The sequence below is a fragment of the Nomascus leucogenys genome, chromosome 4 (genome assembly GCF_006542625.1).
Source record: "Nomascus leucogenys isolate Asia chromosome 4, Asia_NLE_v1, whole genome shotgun sequence".
NCBI lineage: Eukaryota > Metazoa > Chordata > Mammalia > Primates > Hylobatidae > Nomascus > Nomascus leucogenys.
In genome coordinates this window covers 134,951,728-134,967,488 of record NC_044384.1, presented here as the reverse complement: position 1 = coordinate 134,967,488, position 15,761 = coordinate 134,951,728, and positions in this window count along the sequence as shown.

Sequence of the window (15,761 nt, the reverse complement as noted above, 5' to 3'; positions counted from 1 at the left end):
GCTAATAGACATGGAAATGGGTGCTCACATGCAGTGTTGATGCAAGAATGAAGTATTATGACCTTTCAATGCAATAGTATCTGTCAATAAGTAAATGCACATACCCTTTGCCCCAGTAATTCCCCTTTTAGAGTTAATTCAACAGATATAAAAGCATTAGTATATAAGAATATCTGTACATTAGTATCTACTAAAGCAAAAAAGTATATAGTATACAGTGACAGAAACAAAAGACCATTACCCAAAAATCCATACTCTGTCTCAAAAAAAGTATAATTGAATATAGCATATCTATCTATAAAACAGACTATTAAGCAGCTATTTTTTAAAAATGAGTTACATGAGTGGTTTGAAAGGGTATTTATTACAGATTATTAAACTGAAAGCAAATTTTTAAAAGGTAAATTCGAAGAAGCAAATTTCACACAAGCAAATGACAGAATTTAATTTGTAAAACTTAAAAATAATTTTTTGAAATTCAAAGAAGCATATGGAGTAGGATCCTAACTGTGACAGAAATAGAAAAGTGTATGTGTATGTTTACGTACATCTCTATGCTATGTGTGTGTTTATGTGTGCGTATATATATTAATATGTATAAGTAAGCATATTTAATAGAACATAGAAAAATGTGGAAATATGTACATGAAACTATCAGCAATAGTAACCTTGAGGCTGGGGGGACAAAAAAAAATTCTTTATACACCTCTGTAGTTTTTCCTAATTACAAGAAAAGTATAATTATTTTATTTTCAAATTTTAATCAAATTAAATAAAAAGAAAAAGATAAGCAAAATATTTTTTAAAGACAAGGAACTAAAAGGAAGAATCAATTATGGAATTAAATACTACTTAAAGAATAGTGGGAAAAAGTGTCCAAAGTGAGTCATTTGTATTTTAGAAGAACTCATGGACAAAGTGAAATCAATAAAATAAGACATTCACTGAAAGGATAAGACAACAGAATGAAGGGGAAAAACAAGATTGCAAAGATTTTTTTTTTTTAAGAGAAACTGGATAAAAACACTCTAACAAAAATAATAAATAAATAAAAATAGCAGAAAACAACATATGGGGCCAAATATTGAATTAGAGGACAAATTAACGCAGAGAGTAAAGACAGACACTACTAATCTCTTGGAAGAGAGTTAGTAGATAGATCAGACAAAAAATAAGGATCCAGCAAAAGAAAATCAATTGTTCTTCCTTCTGGGAGTTCTTGTGTTCTATTCCATAAATGGATCAGGGAAAACAGTTCATTTTTATACATTACAAGAAATTTTCCACGAGAAGCAAGGGAAAAAATGGGTCCACAAATTAAATGAGCCTTCGATGTTTGAGAAAATGAACATGATTATGAAAAAGAATTATCAAAACTGAGACATGGGCTGGGCACCGTGGCTCATGCCTGTAATCCCAGCACTGTGGGAGGCCAGGAGTTTAAGACCAGCCTGGCCAACACGGTGAAATCCCATCTCTACTAAAAATACAAAAATTAGCCGGGCATGGGGGCGCACGCCTGTAGTCCCGCTACTCAGGAGGCTGAGGCAGGAGAATTGCTTGAACCCAGGAGGCAGAGATTGCAGTAAGCCAAGATCGCGCCACTGCACTCCAGCCTGGGCAACAGAGAGAGACTCTGTCTCGATAATAATAATAATAATAATCAAATTACTGCTTGATATTATAGATAACTTTCTTTTAAAAATTTGTTTTCAAATTAAATCAAGAATCTTAGAAATATTGTATCATTAGTTTTCTACTTATAAAAAGCAAGACTCTGTCCCCCCCACCAAAAAAAAAAAACAGACATATCCTGGAAATTTTTCTGAAATTCACAACTGAATTAGTTCAACAGGAATTTTTAGTCAGGAAAAGCAGAAAGGAGAAGGAAAAAGCGAGTAAAAAAGGGAAGAAAGAAAAGAGAGGGGAAGTAAGAGAGACAATCAGGCATGAATATGGTGAGTACAACTGAGGAGAAAGTTCAATGGTAACAAAGTGAGAGTGAGTGGTTTCCATCATCACCCTTCCTACCAGATCTCTTATAAAACCTGCCCTGAGGACTGGGAGTTGCAAAGCATATAAGGCTTGCCTGAAATAATTGGGTAGGTGAATTACAGGCATTTGTATTTTAACTGTGAATAAAGCTTTAAACCATTGAAGAGAAAGTTAATGGGGAAAATATCAGACGGTGAGGTGTTAGTGGAGAAAGTATTTGAGAAGTTTAAGTGGTCTGAAACCTTCATATAGAAGCTAGTATTAACCTTCTCAAAAGAAAAAAACGTTAAAATTTTTCTTTGATATACTGTATTCTTTTCTTTCCCACCCTTCTGCTTTTTGAGACCAAAACCAGAAATCTGGTCAAAAAGTTGCAAAAGCACTTCTAACTGTCATCAAGAAAAGAATACAAAGTTTCCAGGTCCAAAGAAGGACTTTCTAGCTTCTGATATTTAGGATTTGAGAAAACCCTGAAAATTAAATATCTTCTCAAAACAAATACAAACAAAGAAACATCCCTGCCAAATCCTAATTCTCTATTAAATTCCTGTATCACTTGGCTTACCTGATTTGCTCATTCCAGTACTTATCCATATTCAGTCTCACATATTACATGATGGCATAAATAAATATAAATGTGGTACCACTTTTACCTGTGGGGTATTGTTACCAAGTTTAGCCTGGCTGGCACTAAATGCTAAGGACCACAAAGAAAGTTAAAATCAGGAGTCCAGAACTTGTCTTAGAAGCCTCAAGAAGCAAGGAATTAAGGAGTGGGGAAGTCTGTCTAAACCGAGCTGGCAAATAAGCACTGATGGGGATTTAATGGAAAAAGAAGGCAAAGAAGTTTCCACAACAAATACAGACTTTCATAAGCTGCCTTACTTCTTTTATGTAATCTGGAAGGAATATAAATATATAAAAATGCAAATAAACAACTAAATACATTTTTAAATGAAATGCCATCAGCAAGTGGTTGCAGATAATTGAATCAAATTGTGCCTCATTGTTCTCTTGTCTGAACAATATGATAACCACAAACATATTTCAGTGAAATGAAAAGATTATTGAAGTAATATTAAAAGTCATCAGCACACATTAGAAACCCACACCTTTCTAATAAATGAGATGTATTTAGAGTTGAACTTAAACCTGTAATATCAAGCAAGAAATAATGAAAAGCCATTGATCTAAATAAGCTATGATTTTCTAGATCAGAGTGCAACTACTTACATGCAATGAAAGTAATTCCAGGTCATGCCGTGATCCTATAAAAATTTGTCGTCTGTGATATTGGATTTTGCTTTTGATTCTAAAAGGTCAGAAGAAGAGCTGAAAAGCTATGGTTCTAGTTTACCCATAAATCATTTTGTATTCATGGAGGTACTGTTTCATTGCAAAGAGAACTGCCTAGAAACCACATTGAAAATGTCTATGAATTGAGTAGGTTCCAGATGGGCAGTGAGCTGCACAGTGACCACACATTTCAAAACTTTGAAAAAAAGAATATATATATTTCAAAGTTAGCTGAGATGAAGACACTTTTCAAAGTTCTGCATTTTTACAGATTCGGAACTGCTGTCATCAATCATGAATCACTTTCTCATATTAAACTCTTAAAAAATCATTACCAGTCATCAAAGCCATATTTTAATAGAGATGAGGTGGGATCATTTACTATATCTTATTACCTACCTTCTAGAAATTCTACATAGGTGCAATACGCCCTGCAGTGGTGATACAGTACTACTCTTTCTTTCCACAAAGCATATTAAAACACACATACACACACACAAACGTGTGCGCGCAAACACACACAACCTATGAGTTTACAGTCATTCCCATGGCCACTTCAGACTTTGTCCCTAGCAATAACAGCATTTTCTTTATAATCTCAATGTCAATATTCCTACTGTTTTATTACCACCTTGGGTCTTTCTAGCTCACTTCCTCTAGCACCCCAATTCACATAATCCTTAGAATTCACCAGCACTTCCAATACATTATCCTCACCACCATATTTTGAACACCCCCTACATTCTACGTCCCTGTTTTATTTTTTTTATTATCATTTATTGAGACAAGATCTGGTGATGTTGCCCAGGCTGGTCTTGAACTCCTGGGCACAAGTAATCCTCCCACCTTGGCCTTCCAAATTGCTGGAATTACAGGCATGAGCCACTGTGCCCTCTTTACTCAGGCAAAATTCCACCAGCAATTATTATCATCAAATTGTTGCACACACCTTCAATGACTTTACTGCTCTTTGTCTTTCTCTGGCAAAATCACATACCAGTTAAATCCAACTATCTGCCTACTCTCTCACCTGCACATGGGTGGATGAATCTAGATAAAGAAAAACCCACATTTAAGTTGCTTTATATTCATGACCATGAACCAAGCCTTTAATGTTTTCTGGAAACCACACTATACTTTCTCTTGCCCATTCATACTCCACTCTCTCAAGATGACTATCTCCCATCTTCTCTCCATCATCAAACCTTCAAACTTTCTCCTCATTTCATTCTCAGCAGACAATCTGGCTTCCTACTTTATTCAATCAGAAAAGAACTCCCACAATCTATGGACCCTCCAACCAGCGTCTTCACCCATTATGCCTTCCCAACTTTTCCCTGAGATTAAAGATTCCCTTTCCTTTCCAAACAGACTCACTGGACTTGTACACTATAACCCATCCCCTCTAACTTATAAAAGGATAGCACTTAGATGATTCTTTCCTCTCTTTGCTACACCATCAATTTGTCCTCACTACTGGATTATTTCTATTAGTTTATATTCTATTAATGCTCAGCCTTTAAAAATAAATCTTGACGTCATTTCCTTCACTAGATAGCACCGCATTTCTTTGCTTTCCTTTGTGCCAATCCTCCTCAAGAGACATCTTTATCCCTGGTCTCCGGTTTCTCTCTTAAATCTACTGTAAAATCTCATGCCTCAGTCTTTAGTCCCATCTCTATCCGCATTTCTTTCCTTGACAATCTCATCTGTCTCATGTTTATAATTCTCATGTACCCGCAGATAACTCCCAAATGTATAATTTATATCTCCAGTCTGGACATCTCTCCCAAATTCCAGGCTTATTTTTCCATTGCCCACTCAACATCCATGTTATGACCTGAATATTCGTGTCCCTCCCAAAATCCATATGGTGAAGCCCTAACCCCCAGTGAGTCTGTGTTTGGAGATGGGGTCTCTAAGGAAGTAATTAAGGTTAATAAGGTCATACATGTGATACCCTGATACATAGGAATACAGTCCTTATAAGAAGAGACATCATAATCCCAGCACTTTGGGAGGCCAAGGCGAGCAGATCACAAAGTCAAGAGATCGAGACCACCCTGGCCAACATGGTGAAACTCCATCTCTACTAAAAATACAAAAATTAGCTGGGTGTAGTGGCGCATGCCTGTAGTCCCAGCTACTTGGGAGGCTGAGGCAAGAGAATCACTTGAACCAGGGAGGCGTAGGTTGCAATGAGCTGAGATCGCACCGCTGCACTCCAGCCTGGTTGACAGAACAAGACACCGTATCAAAAACATTAAAAAAAATAAAGAAGAAGAAGAGACATCAGAGAGCTTGCTTGCTCTCTGTGTAGTCCAGATAAAAGGCTGTGTAAGAACACAGCAAGAATCACCTGAACCCGTAAATACGTTACTTCAGCTAGTGATACAGTTTGGCTCTATGTCCCTACCCAAATCTCATCTTGAATTGTAATCCTCACACATGGAGGGAGGGACTTGGTGGGAGGCGATTGGATCATGAAGGTGGTTTCTCTCATGCTGTTCTCATGATAGTGAGGGAGTTCTCAGGAGATCTGATGGGTTGATTTGTTTGCCTGTTTGATTTCAAAGAGTCTCACTCTGTCACCCAGGCTGGAGTGCAGTCACACAGTCTCGGCTCACTGAAACCTCTACCTCCTGGGTTCAAGCAATTCTCTTGTCTCAGCCTTCCCAATAGTTTGGATCACAGGCACAGGTCATCATGCCTGGCTAATTTTTGTATTTTTAGTAAAGACGGGGTTTCACCATGTTGGCTAGGCTGGTCTCAAGCTCCTGGTTCAAGCGATCAACCTGCCTTGGCCTCCCAAATTTCTGGGATTACAGGTGTGAGCCACCACACTAGGCTGAGATCTGATGGTTTTAAAACTGGCAATTTCCCCTGTGCTTTTTCTCTCTCCTGCCCATGTAAGACATGCCTTGCTTACCTTCACTTTCCACCATGATTTTAAGTTTCTTGAGGCCTCCCCAGCCATGTGGAACTGTGAGGCAATTAAACCTCTTTTCTTTTTAAATTACCTAGTCTCCAGTAGTATCTTTATAGCAGTGTGAAAACAGACTAATACACCTGGCAGAAAGGACTTTGCCAATGCAATTAGAAGGAGATAATCCTGAATTATTCTAGGGGACCAATCTAGTCACATGCAATCTTAAAAATGGATAACTTCTGCTGGCTGCAGGAAGATAGAGAGATGCAGCAGAGGAGCAGACAGGAGAGAGGAGGTATGAGATCAACCCGCTGTAAATGGCTTTGAAGACACGGAGGTCCATAAGTCAAGAAACTTGGGGAGCTATGAAAGCCGAGAATGACTCCTGGCTGAAAGCGAGCAAGAAAACAGAAACTTCAGTCCTAAAACCACCTAGGACTGAATTCTGCTAAAACCTGAATAAGCCTAAGAGCAGATTCTCTCCCATAGCTTTCAGCTTGCAGCTTTGTGGCATCCACAGCAGATAAACCAGCTGAGCCTACCAAATGTCCAGCCTAAAGAACTGTGAGATTATAAATGCTGTTGTTTTACGCCACTAAATTTATGGCCATTTGTTATGGCAGCTAGTGATAACTAACAAGTCCTAAACAGCTGCCTCTGAGCTCTTATGTTTTGCACACATTGTTAATGCTTCTCAGAAACCACAATTCATCCCAGTGGGAAAAGGAATAGGTAGGAATTTGTCTCCGATAGATCCAGGCCCCTTCAGAGAGGAAGGCCAAGTCTGTACCTACTCCGGGCTTCTGTCCTTTGAGTCGTTACTGCGCCGTGTTTTGGAAGACTTACATTATCTGCCTTGACATATATAAATCAACCCTGTGTATTACTGTACAAACTAGTAAGAGTGAGTCATTCGCTATACATTCACAAATTCGTTTCGTTTTCCAGGAAGTCTCAAATTTAAAAAAAGAAAAAAAGGCCTCGTGATATTTTTGGCCAGGTGGGGTGGCTCATGCCCATAATCCCAGCACTTTGGGAGGCTGAGGCAAGTGGATTGTTTGAGCATAGGAATTCGAGACCAACCTAGGCAACAAGGCAAAACCCTGTCTCTACAAAAAAAAAAAAAAATACAAAAATGAGCTGGGCGGGGTGACAGGCATCTGTAGTCCAGCTACTTAGGAGGATGAGGTGGGAGGATCACTTGAGTCTGGGAAGTTGAGGCTGCAGCGAGCTGTGATTGTGCCACTGTACTCCAGGCTGCGCAACAGAGTGAGCACCTGTCTCAAAAAAAAGTGCTGGAGGGTGGCGATTTGGAAAAATTATATCATTTGCTATATGTCTGGCACTGCACAAATTTCTTACTTGTACTATTATTTTCAAATCTTCATAATAGTTCCATGAGACAAGAAGATCAGGACTTCCTATCTAACCCTTAGAGTGAAGGTGAGAACCCCCACTACTCTGTGAACAGAATTCTGTCCAAACATGCTTCGTATCTCCAGCATATTAACTAGTCTTTTTTGGATGTGTTGTTAGTCCAAATTAGTATAACAACTTAAACTTTAAATGAGTATTCACCTCCTTTTGTTGTTTTAAGTCGTTTATTAAAGGTCAAATTTGATGGACGTGAGCAAAGACCAACAAAAGATAGTGCGGTGGGGATCAGAGGAAGACCCAGCCCTGGAGTTTCCCCTCTGTTGCTCAACCCCTGAACTTACTCTGCTTGCAGTCTAAAAGTATTAAATCTCTAGATAATCTCTTGAATGGCTTCCAGTCACTGAAATATGTTTTATAGCTTCCACAGAAGTGTAACATTGATTATAAGTAAGATTTGTGAAACATCAGGTAGCATTAGATTCTGAAATTTAAAATGAAGATTCACATTCCACAAGGCTGTTTGAGATAGCCTTATCAAATCAGCTGATTTGACTCCAGGTAGATCTGTCACAGAATTATTGTAAATAGATAGCTAACTTGGGAGAACTTCCACGGTCTGGTCAGCAACTCGTGCAACTTTCTAACAGCTTTAACTCATACCCTGATCACTACAGCTTTGAGACAGTGTGCCAATAAGAATAAAAGGTTCCAATATTAATAAAATAATATGAATAATAGCTTTAATTTTTAACACTTGTTAGAATGCAAGGCATGTACAATTCACTAAAAAGTGACTTATTCAACAAATATTAATTAGGATTCAAAAAACAAGTATAGAGTTGAACTCTGCAGCTAGTCTCCTTTGGGCTACCATTTTTAACTAAATGACCTTGGCCATAATATTTAAATTCCTACCTGTAAAATGGGGTAAAAATAATACCTACCCCACAAGTTGCGAGAGGCAAATGAGTTTGTGCACCTAAATCCCTTAGAGGAGGGCCTATCACAGAGTGAGTTCTCAATATGTCCTAGTTGTTATTGCGCATGACAGCTACATTCCACATGGTTACTGGGCCCTGGAAATACGATGGGATCAAGATATCCAAGTTTCCTTACCTCAGTAAAGCCTATATTCTTATGGGGAAATAAAACACAAACAAGAAAGCAATCGATGTTTAAAGATAAGTTTATATTGTGCTAAAGAAAATAAGCATGGTGGTTAGATTGGCAATAGCTAGGTGTGGATAAGTGAGATGAAGGAGTAAGGAAGACCGTCATTTGAGATGGGCCCAGCAGAAGACAAAGAGCCACACATAATAATAACTGGAGATAAATTAAAAAAAAAAAATTCCAGGCAGAAGGGGCAACTACAAAAGCCTAGAGAAAATTTAATAAAAGAGCCAGGGTCTCTTAAATCCTTCCAGGCCAAGAAAAGTTCAGATTTTATTCTAACCTCAAAACGAAAATGCTGAATTATTTTAGTTGAGAAAGTAAATAATCTGATCTGTTTTTTTAATCTTGATTTTCTGCATTTCTTACCCAGTTGCACAGAAATTTACTTGAACAGATGTAGAGCTTAGAATGGGAAGTAGTGAAGTATGTTAGGAAGACTCTCAACAGAAAGCACTGGGAGTGAGATATTTCTGGAATATATCTAGGTAAGATGAGTTTTCCTGACACCTTCTCCCCAAATATTCTGAAGAACATCAGTTTTGAGATTTTTTTTTATTTAATTAGGAGAAACAAAATTCTGATAAAACACAAGAGGGTTTAGTAAGTGGAACAAAATGAGGAAAGAGGAGAAAAAAATGAGTAAGCTCCCCTTAGTAAAAAGTATTACTAAAACAACTAATTCTTAGTAGACACCTTGAGTGCAATTTTACTTCTCTTTTCCAGAAATAAATTTCTGGACAATAGAGTAAGAAATGGAGAAAATCAAGAGAGAAAGAGAAAGACTAGTAGGAAATTATTGCAGTGTTCCAGGTAAGAGATGATTGACAACTGGGCTAGGATAATGGCAACAGATATGAAAACAAGTAAATAGAATCATAGTATGACTTGGAAGTAAAAACAAAAATAAATAATAATGACAAAATAAACCTGTGAAATAACTATCATGGTGATCTTAATTTTACATATATAAATTTATGTATATAATTTATATATACAAATTATACACATAAACTATATATAAAAATTTATATGTATAATTTGTATATCATATATATTTATATATAATTTAGATATATAATATATTTATATTTTTATAATTTATATTATACATAAATTATATGTAAATATGATTTATTATATTATATATAAATTATATTATATAAATTATATAATATAATTTATATATAATATATTATATAATTTATATATTATAATTTATATATAATATATTATATAATTTATATATTATATAATTTATATATAATATATAATATAATTTATATATAATATATAATATAATTTATATATTATATATAATATAATTTATATGTAATATATAATATAATTTCTATATAATATAATATATATTACATAATTTCTATATAATATATTATATAATTTCTATATAATATATTATATAATTTCTATATAATATATTATATAATTTCTATATAATATATTATATAATTTCTATATAATACATATTATATAATTTCTATATAATACATATTATATAATTTCTATATAATATATATTATATAATTTATATATAATATACATTATATAATTTTCGTATAATATATACATTATATAATTTTTATATATAATATATATATATGAAGAAGGCTTATGGAATTTAAAACCTCAGCCAAAAAGCAACTGGAGTTCAAGCACCAGGAATTTCTGACTGCCATTTAGATGTTAGGATAAGAAGTGTGGTTGTGAGAAAAATTAGCATTCACTTTAATACTTCCTAAGTCAGCATGTCTAGAGTCAAACTGAACACCATGAAATGTTTCGTAAGCATGCATCTGTTGAGTATTTGCTATACGGAGCATCTTCAGGTTTCTTTTAAGTCTTGTAAGTTGTCAAAGATTTTTGTTTTCATTCTTTTCCTTTCTGCCTTTCTTTTAGTCTCTTAAGACATGCTCTGAAAGGAAGCACTGCAGGAAAACTTGTTACTGTTTGGATTTTTACTTGATAAAGGGTTGTTAGTTTTTATTGCTATATTCTCCAAAAGGCAGATTGCTTTCTCAAATGTGTGAACTTCCACATGAGAAAGAGGAGTTGAACTCTTATCTCCAACCCTTCAAAAGAATCAGAATTCCAGGATTATTATTTTGCCATGTGCTGATCTGCACCTGAAGTGAGATTATTGTTGTAAGGAGCAAACCTTCCAAAAGAAAAAGTTATTTCAGTGCTGCCAACGTTCCCAGTCTCCCTAACGAAGCAATCAGCTTTCAGAATTTGGCACTGCATCTCCCTGAACACACTGTCACCCCCAAATTCTCTTAAACTATAAGACTGTCCACAGTTGTAGAGCTCAGAATGGGAAGTACTGAAGTATGTTAGGAAGGTTCTCAACGGACAGCACTGGAAATGAGATCTTTGTGGAATATACCTAGGTAAGGTAAGTGAGTTTTCCTGATAACTTATCTCCAAATATTCTGAGGAACATGAGTTTTAAGGTTTGTTTTTTTTTAATTAGGAGAAGAAGGCTAATACAACACAAGCAAGTTTAGTAAGTGGGACAAAGTTCAAAATGAGGAAAGAGAGAAAAAAATGACTAAGTTTCCTTAGTAAAAAGTATTACTATAACAACTCATTCCTCATAGACATCTTGAGTGCAATTTTACTCCTCTTGTCTAGAAACATCTCTAAAACTAATGTTATCAGAGGGCAATTCTTTAGGCTGACAGCATTTTACATATTTCATATTGAAATTGATTGGTCTTTCTACCTTAGCAAAACATTTGTAGAAGAAAGTTGACAAGGAAGAAAGAGAAGAGAGGATGTGAAATAATTCATAAATATTCACAATCTATCCATTAAATTTCCTAGAGTCCCTCAATTTTCCCAGCTTCATCCGCTTTTCATTTCCTGAGTCAAGAAAAGACTGAAGTCTTGGAGATGAGGGAAAGTATAATGATAGAAAAAAGTGCAACCAGAATTAAGACTAAAATTAAAGACAGTAGTGAACTATACCTAATAGAAAGGAGCCCTTAGCCCCACAAACGGTATAATGAACTTGAGCTCACTTTTAGGATTGAAAAGGGTGCATATTTTCTCTATGTGTTGTCAAACCCCACCATAAACTCACACAGAGTTTACTTTTCATGGCTATAGTGCAAAGTCATGTTTAAGTTCTTCATCTCAACGTTCTCCATTAACATGAAACGATTTGGCAATGGTTGTAATTACTAGAGTGTCCCAAATAAGACGGGTCACTGACAAGGCTTGGCTGCACTTCGGGATGCTCCAATTTTCATTACAAATTCCTTTACACTCTTCACAATAGGGCTTCTATTTATATAAGAGGCTTACAAATAATTGTTTTTTAATTAATTTCTTTTGAGACAGGGTCTCACTCTGCTGCCCAGGCTGGAGTGCAGTGGCAGGATCATGGCTCATTACAGGCTCAAACTCCTGGGCTCAAGTGATCCTCCAGCCCTAGCTTCCCAAGTAGCTTGAACTACAGGCACACACCACCATGCTGAGCTAACTTTTTGTATTTTTGTAGAGACAAGGTCTTGCTATGCTACCCATGCTGTTATTGGACTCCTGGGCTCAAGTTGTCTTCCTGCCTCGGCCTCCAAAATGCTGGGATTACAGGCCTGAGCCACCACACCTGGCCTAAATAATGACTTAAAGCTTACCATCAAGCCTGTACAGACAACTGTGGAACATTTGGACTCAGACTTTATTTCTACCTGATTGACAAATAGAACATTTTCAGTGGAAATGAGGGGACAGGATTAGAAAAGAAACAGCTCCCTGATTTCCTGTCCCTGGTGTTTCTGTCCCCACCATTATAATTAGCACAGAGCTGGTCACCTCTGTATCTAGTAGTATGCTGGTAAGTGTTTAACAACCATCTCTCCCAAAATAAAACAGCCTTAGTCTGTAGCGTTTGACAATTTCTTGGTCTAAATATTCCCAACATGGCCAATTTCAAGCTCCCAACACGGTATCACTGAAGACGGAGTTGATAAAAGATATGCAGTCAGCTCTGGTCAGCCATCATGAACACTTCAGCACACCACTGACGGTGTCTTCTTTGGAAACAGGGAGAATGAGGATGACAGTGAATATGAAGATAAGAAGGCCAAATTGTTAGCCACCACAGTGCTTGCTGTTATCATTTTGCAACCATTGTTATATAAATGCAACTTTCATGTATTACGGAATAAAACCTTTAACACCTAGATAATGCCTATATAGTTCACAGGAATAGAAATTCATTTCAGTAGCTCACATTTATATTTGCATCTTTTGGTGGCATGCTATAAATTATCTGTTATGAAAAAGTGTTCACATCTATATGAGATCAAGATAGAGTATGTTCTATCTATCATCCTAAAAGAGAGAAATTTCCAGTTCTTGATGTGAGCTGATGTTTTGTCTCTCATAACATAGTTAACACATGAATGCAAAAGATCACATAACAGAATTCACTGTAAGAATAATTAGTGAAAAATGTATTAAATATCTACTATTCACTTCTTTTACAACAACAACTGCAATACAAAAAGTCCATGCCTTGTTATACAAATACAATTGTAACACAAAAAGTTCAGAGCGCCTGAACACTTCACCTGATGCCCTTTACCTAATAGTGACAGTTCTCCTCTCCTGTTGAAGAAAGCAAGTCTAATCCTGAACAAAACTGAGATATTGCAACTTGCAGACAATTCATGTTCAATTACCACTGAGTGTCGTGATGTGTCTCCTCCAGGAGCGAAGAGTTCCCATTACACGACTCAGAGATCAATTTCCTATGCCAAATAGGAGAAGTAAAATTGTTCATGAAAGCATATTCACTGAACCGCTCATCTGATCTGAAAATGCATGTTCCTCGCTTGGTTTAAAAAATAAAAGGCATAGTAAATTTATTTTTGTGAAGTGACAACACTACGTGGCATTTTAGTAATTCTAATGCTAGCGTCGAAGAAGCCTAATCAGTGTAGATCAATGTGTCATTAATGGTTTTATTCTATCCTTCAGATCTTTCTGTCAATGCTATAGCATCTAGCCACATTTGGTTATTCAAATTTAAATCAGCTAAAATTAAATACAATTTAAAATGTATTTCTTAGTCTCACTAGACACATTTCAAACACTCAGTAGCCACATGTGATGAGTGGCTACCATAGTGGACAAATGCAGGTATAGAACGTTTGCATCATCACAGAAAGTTCTATTGGACAGCACTGACTAAGGTACTCAGACATCATTACACTAGCAAACCAGAAAATGAAGGGAAGAGAAAAACAATGAAACTGCCATTTGCCTTAACCCATTGCTATGTTCTCATAGAAATGAGTTTGGTCCAGCAGCGTCTTTTGAATTGTTGGATGATAGGGCACCTTAATCTGAAACCCAGTATCCTTGAGTGAACATGCAACCTTTCTCTTGCATATATAATTACAACGGGGAGAACTGGAAAAAGCATTTATTAAGTTTATGCTTAACATAATAATTCCCAAGCATCGTATGTGCCCACAGGAGAAATAAAATCTGGCTGCCCAAAATTGATTCCTTCCTCTAATTTTTCAATTCTCCTTGACCCTAATATAATAGAAATCTTTACAATAAGCAGTGTTTTGGTCCCTGGGAGGAAAGCCCCCAATCCCTTTGCAGCCCAGATGTTTCTCTGCTGAATCCTGACTCTTTAAGCTGGATGTTAAAGCAAGTTCAGAGAGCCTCCTCTCTTGGGTCTATTAATGAAGCAGAATTTTCCTTCTTTAACAGGCAAGGGCTAATTATTGTCCTAGATTGTAAAAAAATTCACTCGCTGCCCCCTGAAAAAAAAGCAAAATTCAAATTTAAAGCCAACAGTTTCCGAATTAAATTTCACAGAACCTCAGATTGATTAATTTCCAAATCAGTTTGCTGAAGCAACAACTCTGTCCTCAGGCATAATCCGTGCTTTTTCAATATAGTGGTTATCACAGTAGTAGAGGTATCAGCAAAACTAATGTTATGGAGGCTAAAACATAATGTTTTGTAATTATATATCTGCCTGTCAGAGGTGCCCCGGGTTGAACAATCTCTTGATGATAGAAAATAGATTTGATGACACACAAAAAAACCAGAAAATATCTTGCATGCACCTGCCTGATTATTCTAGATAAGCTAAGCAGAAAACAACTCATAGCAGTCTATCTTTTTTTGTTGCTGTTGTTTTTTGTTGCTGTTGGTTTTTTGTTGTTGTTGTTTTGTGTTTTTTGTTTTTTAGGTTTTTTTTTGTTTTTTGAGACCAAGTCTCACTCTGTCACTCAGACTGGAGTGCAGTGGCATGATCTCAACTCACTGCAGCCTCTACCTCACTGCAACCTCCGCCTCCCAGGTTCAAGCAATTCTCCTGCCTCAGACTCCTGAGTAGCTGGGACTACAAGCACATGCCACCACGCCCGGCTAATAAAACAACACATATCTTGACACATAGGATTAGAAAATGACATTTCTTAAAAAGAAAACTACAGAAAAGTACCATTGTCTGATATAAAATGCCTCGTCAGATTTATTTTTCTGCTCATCTTTTTTCTATTTTTCTATCTTATGTCACTACCACCCGGTCATTTTTCACTGATTCTCTTTTTTGACAGTCACTCATTTGCCCGTATCTAGAGGCTGGGCAGCATCACAGCCAGAATCCGAAAATGCCGATTCACAATGTGATTTCCAAAAAAATATTTCTCCCAATCTCAAAAGGTTCTATCCAAGATATTACCATGAATGTGTCAGCCATTTAAAAAAATAGATTAGGAAGAATTTCACAATAGTTCATTGTTTACTTTAGTTGAACTGGTGGGGGAACCACGGGGGATTTGAGTCATACTTTCTTTTAATATTTTCTTTTTTCTTTTCCTGTGTTAACTTTTCTATCTCACATTTTTTAGTTATTTTCCTCTGCTTCCTTTTTCTAATTTAATACTATTTGTTCTCATAGAATTAGGGGAGCTGAGCACTTTCTAAGGAAATCCTAGAA